The sequence below is a fragment of the Silene latifolia genome, chromosome 8 (genome assembly GCF_048544455.1).
Source record: "Silene latifolia isolate original U9 population chromosome 8, ASM4854445v1, whole genome shotgun sequence".
NCBI lineage: Eukaryota > Viridiplantae > Streptophyta > Magnoliopsida > Caryophyllales > Caryophyllaceae > Silene > Silene latifolia.
This window is the reverse complement of record NC_133533.1, coordinates 28,486,537-28,493,573: the sequence shown is the minus strand read 5'-3', so window position 1 is coordinate 28,493,573 and position 7,037 is coordinate 28,486,537.

Below are 7,037 nucleotides of genomic sequence, written 5' to 3'. Positions count from 1 at the left end.
TTCCCAAAACCGTGTAAGAGGAGCTTTAGGGTGAGCCAATGCATGGAGAAATTGTTCTTCACAAGGAACAATAGGCTTGCATGGCTAGGTTTCCTTTTAATCATTGTGTTTTCCACTAATTATAAGCAACATATAATTAGTATAAACCCTTCTAATTTTCGGCCCATTCTATAATATGGATTCCATATTATTTTTGTCAATTGTCTATATGTTACATGTCACATGTCACATATATTTGTTATGTATTTTTAACATATTAAAAATCAACGTATTAATAAAAATACGTCACATACAAAAATTGACTTAGTAATTTCATATTTACTTGTGCCAAAATTTTACCAATTTATAAATCACAACTGATTGTATTTATAACAATTCATTCAATTTAATTGTTACATTAAACAATTATTTCATCCGAGTAATGATACAATTCAGTTACTCAGACCGTATCTCATTTAATCACATTTCAATTTGATACGTAAATTTTACTTCCAAAATCGTCCGTCAATTTTCAAGTAATTTAATTAACTCGTAACATTATACGATTAATTAAATAATCAATTAAGAGTGTTGCCCTTTAGGTATGACCTAGGGGTCAATCGATCACCACCGTCACACGACAGTAATGTCAAACTCTAGTCAGCCAATCATTACCGATATATGTTGACCAGTTGACAGTAACAATATTACTTCCCAATTGTATTCATTTTTAACGAGACTTAAACATGTGATCATCATGATCAACAGTCGTGATCGCATTATTGTCGGAGGACACATATTCCAACATATGGCTCGATAGCAATTCTTCTAGCGTATCGGTCATTGTGTCCCCGTCGCTCTCGGCTAAGGCCGAGGTAATCGGGGTTATGGCTCGATAGCAATTCTTCTAGCGTATCGGTCATTGTGTCCCCGTCGCTCTCGGCTAAGGCCGAGGTAATCGGGGTTATGGCTCGATAGCAATTCTTCTCTTTGAGTGCCCGCCTGGTGACAACTTGTGGAGGGGACAAACACTTTGATGGAAAACTTGGGTGATTCATTTGTTTGTTATGATCGTGCGTTGGGGTGTCCACAATGGGTTTGGACACCTCCGCCGCTATACAAAGTATTTTCTTAAGTTATCGGTGTTCCAATGGCTCATCAAAGGCACACCTCCCATGTCATCGTCCCGGTATGTACCGGCCTCATCTCTTCGACCACCCCGTAGGGACCCTCCCGATTGGCCGTCGGTTTATCATGAATATTTCCTTTGTTGGTGGCGGTACTTCCTTAGGACTAGGTCTCCCACTTTAAAGTCCCTTTTGTGGACTCTTCGGTTGTAAGCTCTTTTCATCCGGTTTTGATATACGACCAAGTTGAGGCGTCTTTGTATCTCGGCTTTCTTCGACCAGTCTAGGAGGCTTTCGGGCCTTCCTCGTTTTCAAGCCCAGGCTAAAGGTAGCCGTTACGAATGTTGGCACCGTTGCTTCATTGGTAGGGCCGCCGGGCCGTAGACTAGGTGGAAGGGGTGTACCCGTTGCTTCTTTCTCCGTGGTCCGAAGGGACCACAGGACACCGGGTAGTTCATCGGCCCACCTTCCCTTAAGGTCTTCGACTTGTCTTCTTCAAACCGTTGAGGATTGTTTTGTTGGTCCCTCACTTTGCCGTTGCTCTGTGGGTGGCAGACGGAGGAGTACGCAAACTTGATGCCAAGCTCTTCTAACCGATTCATTATCGGTCGCTCCAAAACTCTCGTGTGGTCAAATACCATAACTTGGGGTAATCAAGCGAGTTATAACATTTTCCCAGATTACCTTTCGACGGCCGTTGTGGTCTTCGGCAGTCGCTGCTACGACTTCAACCCATTTGGTGAAGTAATCAACGGCGACGATCAAGAACTTCCTTCCTCCGGAGGCCGTTGGGAACGGCCCTAGCATGTCCATCCCCCACTGTGCGAAAGGAAGGGGACTAAGCACCGATTGTAGGTCCCTGGAGGGAGCGTGTATCACCGGGGCATGCATCCGACGATTCGTGCACTTCTTGGTCTTTGTTACGAATCTTGAAGCATGGTGGGCCGGAAGTAGCCGGCTCGGAGAGCTTTGTGGGCTAGCGTTCTTGCCCCGTGTGGTGTCCACGAGATGCCTTCGTGAATCTCTGTCGATGCTCGATTCTGCGTCGGTGGACCGACACACTTCAAGAGTGGTCTTATTACGGATCTTACCGTACGGTTCCCCTTCGAACACCAAGTACCTGGCGGCGATCCTTTTTATTTTGGCCGAGGGATTGCGGTCCTCCTCCCGAACTCACCCGTGAGTTTGTATTTCATTATCGGAGTCATCCACGTTGTCTCGGTCTCTATGTTGCCCACCATGCCGACGGTCTCGGTGATGCTCTTCGCATTTCGATATCTACCGCACGGTTGGTGACATTCTTGATGGTTGGTGGCAAGTTTGGAGAGAGCGTCGGTCCGGTTGTTCTCGGATCTGGGAACGCATTGGATTTGGAAAGATTTCAATTTCGCTATGTCGGCCTTTACCCTCTCTAGGTACCTCACCATTCCGTCGTCCCGAGCCTCAAACTCCCCTCGATTTGGTTAGTAACCAACGGTGAGTCTCTTCAACACAATGTGTTACTCCGCGACCCTAGCTAGCTCGACTTCGGTTATCACCGCCTCGTATTCGGATTCGTTGTTCGAGGCCGAGAAGGTGAATTTCAAGGCGTACTCAAACTCGTCCCCGTTTGGGGCCGATGATAAGGATGCTGGCTCTGAGCCGTTCGTCGTGGAGGAGCCGTCGGTGTAAACCTCCCATATGCCTGGTTTGGCTCTTCTTGATATGTGCATTCGGCCGGAAATCGCAAGTGCTTACCCCTTTATCGAAGGCCTTGGTTTGTGTCGAATGCCGAAACCGGAGAGTTCCACCGCCCATTTGATGAGCTCTGCTTGGGATTGTTCGAATTTTTCCAAAGCTTTCTCCAATGGCGATCGGTTAGGGGCCGATCACGGGGTGTGCGTCGAAGTAGGGTTTTAACTTCCTCGTGGCAACGACGACGCGAAGGCCTTTTTCAATTAGTGGGTAATTTCTCTCGGCGAAACAACGTATGGTGACAAAGTAGATTGGGTGTTCTTGTTTGTCTTCTTCCACGATGATCACGGCGGCGACCGTGGCCGAGGTAATGCTTCTATGTATAGGTATAGCGTCTCTCCCGATGTCGGCACAGACGAGTTGGGAGAGTCGAAGATGAGCTTTCGATTGCTTGAAAGCCGTGCTCTGTTCCTCCCCCAGCTGAAGTCTTTATTCCCCTTCAACACTTTGAAGAATGGGGTGCTCTTGTCGGTGACCGAGAGATGAAACGGCGAGGGCCGCCATTCTCTCGGTCGACATCATAACCTCTTTTCGATTCCTTGGTTCCCGGCGGTCTAGGATTGCTCGGACTTTGTCCGAATTTGCATCGATGCCTCCGCACCGACAAGTACACCGAGGAATTTACCGCCGGACACCGGTTGCATTTCATTGGGTTGAGCTTCATCTTGTATTTCCTTAGTGAACAAAATGTTTCGTGTAAATCGGCCGGTGCTCATTGTCGGACTTGCTTTTCACAATAGCATCGTCGACGTAGGCCTCGATGTTTCGCCCTTTTTGATTTTGGAACACTTTGTCCACCAGACCTTGTATACGTTAACGCGGCGTTTTTAAACCAAACGGCATCATTTTGTACATGTATGTGCCGTTAGCGGTGATGAATGCGCATTTAGGCATGTCTTCCTCGGCCATGAATACCTGGTGATACCCCGAGAAGGCGTCTAGCGAGGCTCGGCATGGTGTAGCTGCCGTGGCGTCGATTAAGCTATCTATCCGAGGCAAAGGGTAACAATCTTTGGGGCATGCTTTATTAAGGTTGGTAAAGTCTACGCACATTCTCCATGCCCCGATGATTTCCTCACCATCACAACATTGGCTAACCACTCAGGATAAGTGTAATGCGTAATAAAGCCCGCCGTAAGTAGTTTATCTACCTCGGCCTTGATGGCCTCATCTTTCTCGACTGAGGAGTTCCTCATCCTCTGCTTGACAGGGCGAGCGGTGGGGAGTACATTTAGTTTGTGAATAATTACTTCCCGCTCACGCCGGCATCTCGGCCGCCGAATAGGCGAAGACGTCCTTATTTTTCCTTAGCGAGTCCGGAGTTCGGCTCAATTTTGGTTCCAGGTTTGACAGAACCGCGGTTGCGGTGCGGCTGGATCAATCTCCACCTCCTCTGTCTCTGCTCCTTGAACCATGCTTTGATGGTTCGGTCGTTCTCGGACACAGGGAGTGTCTTTGTATCGGAAGGATTTTAATTTTGAAGCGCCGTCTCTCACCCTCTCTAGATACCTTGTCGTCCTATAGTCCCGAGCCTTGTACTCTCCTTTGATCTGGTTGGTCAATAAGAGCGAATCTGTTTTTACCACGACATGCTCGCCCGGCGGCTCGCTAGCGACTCGGTTATCACCGCCTCGTACTTGGATTCGTTGTTTGAGGTCGAGGAGGTAAGTTTCAAGGCGTGCTCAAACACGTCTCCGTTCGGGCTAAAAATAACGATCTCGGCTTTCGAGCTATCCGTCGTGGAAAGGCCGTTAGCGTGTATCTCCCATCTGTCGGATCCTTCTCGTTCTTCGAGACGAGTTTATGTGCTTCCCCCCGGTCCGAGACGTATATCAATGTCAGGGCCCGTATGGATATCACAGCGTCGATTTCGCTCAAAGTGACCCGACCTATGAGAACGTTGTAGGCGGGACGTGTCGTCGATGACTACGAATTCGGACATAACATTCTTGGTTTGCACCTCCTCCGCCGAACCTCACGTGATCCCGACCGACCCCGGGGTACCGGGGCCGGCCCCGGAAAAGCCGTACAACGGGTTGGTGCGGGGCTCAAATCTTCAACCCTCGGGCCGAGGCCGAGAAAGCATTCTCTGTACATAATGTTCGTGTAGGCGCCTGTGTCAATCGGGCACCTCTTCACCAAGTGGTTGGCTATGTCCGGGTGGATTTGTAAGTGGGTCGTTGTGAAGAGAAATGACTCCCTCGTAGTCCTCCCCGCCCGATGGTCATATCGGGGATGTTGGGAGCGGGGTGGGTGTGTTGGGCACAAAGTTGATGGCCCGATATGGTTCATTCGGTGCCGTTTGTGCCCATGAGCGGACCCATCGTTCCGTCGCCCCGATGACGACATGGATTACTCTATCCGTTCAAAGACGGACTTGCTATTTGACCCGCCATCTTTTTTTGGCCTCCGGCAACATATTTGCCGAGGCTCCCCTTCCGATCGGTTCTTGATGGCATTCTTCGGATGTCGGCGATCGTTGGTTAAGTGTCCGGTGTGGCGTGGTACTCACGATCTTGGCTCGTGTCACCGTCACTCCTCGGCCTAGGGGTCTTTCCCACTTCTGACCCTCGTTCTTGCTCAAAGCGAAGACCTCGGCGGCCGATACGACTAGGGGGTGTGATCATCGTACCGTTTTCCGTAGTACGTTCCCGAGCTCCCAGCATCCGCCGGTTCTTTTCTGGCAGACTTGTCCGACCGTGACCTATTATTCTCACGGCGTCTTTCATCGGACCGTGACCCGTTGTTGTCGCGGCGTCTTTCATCCGGTTGTCCTCCCGGCGCTCTTCTTTTTTCTCGAGTGCTCGGCCTCGCTAGGGCCTTCCCGGGTCTTGTGATAGTCCTCTACCTTGATGGCACAGTCGGCCATCTTCCTGGCGGCATCCAAGCTCGAGCCTCCGCACTTGATGAGCTCATTTTTAAGTCTCCCCTTGGGAGGCCCTTCATCGCCTGAAGGCCGCCGGTTCGGGATTAATTTCTCGAATCTGTTGGACCTTTCCATCGAACCTCTTCACATAGCTTCGTAGAGACTCGCCCCCCTTCTGTTTGATAGTTAGGAGGTCCGATGTCTCCACGGCCCTTCTCTTGTTGCAAGAATCTTTGGGCTAGAAAGGCGTCCCTTAGGTCGGCGTAATAGTATACTGAGCCGTCGGGAAGCCCCTTGTACCAACTTTGAGCCATCCCATGCAAAGTTGTTGGGAAAACTCGGCACCAGACCTCGTCGGGTTGCTCCCATACCGACATGTAAGACTCGAAAGCCTCGGCGTGGTCGGTTGGATCACTATCTCCCTTGTATGATATGGGTGGCAACTTGAGCTTAGTTGGCACCCGGACTTCTAGGGCGTGGCGTTGAGGGGTGTCGACCACGTGTCGATCTACACGTGGCGATCGGCTCCTCGCATTCCTAATCCGGCTTCTCTCCTCGTAGCGGGAAGGACTCCTTCTTCGACTTGGACTTCTTCTCCAACTCTGCCGAGTCGGACTCCTCGCTCCTTTGGGGTAAGCCTCGTTCGCGGCTGCGGACGACGCTGTCCTCCCATGAGTACGGGAAGGACTTAGGTCTACCACGCCCACTTTGGGCTCCCCGGTGACTTGACTTGGTCGGCTTCTCCTGTGCTCCATTCAAATTTCTCGGAGTCACATTTGGGCCCCGGTCTCTGGACGGTTTCCGCCGCTCTTGTCGGCGTGACGATTGTGAGCGGGCGTATTACTAATTAGGTCCAGGAGCATTTTCACTTTTGCTACGTCAACCACATGTCCCATGATGGTGACATGGTTGGTTGGCGGCGGCGTGTCTGTATTATTGGCATCCGAACTCCGGTTGGATTACTCACGGTGGAGGGAGCACGACTCAAATTTTTGAAGGTATCATCTTGGTAGAATGCGGTTTCGTCGGTCACGACTGCGTCTTGTTGTTTTGACATCTTAGCTTTTTGGTGGGTTTTTGTTGTTTTTTTTTTTGTTTGGGAATGAATGTGACTAGCTTCTAGTAGCGATTCCCCACAGACGGCGCCAATTGTTCCGGGTGTAATTCCAGAGCAGATATTCGTTACCACTCGTAGCTTGTAGAATGTCGTCTTTTGGTTGAATCCTTCTTTCCTTAATTGTTCCTCTCGGCCTCTCCTGCAACAATGAACGCAGGCGAGGGCTTGGCTTTGTGCCAAGCGTACTCACTCCGACGCTCAAGTCAGTAAACTT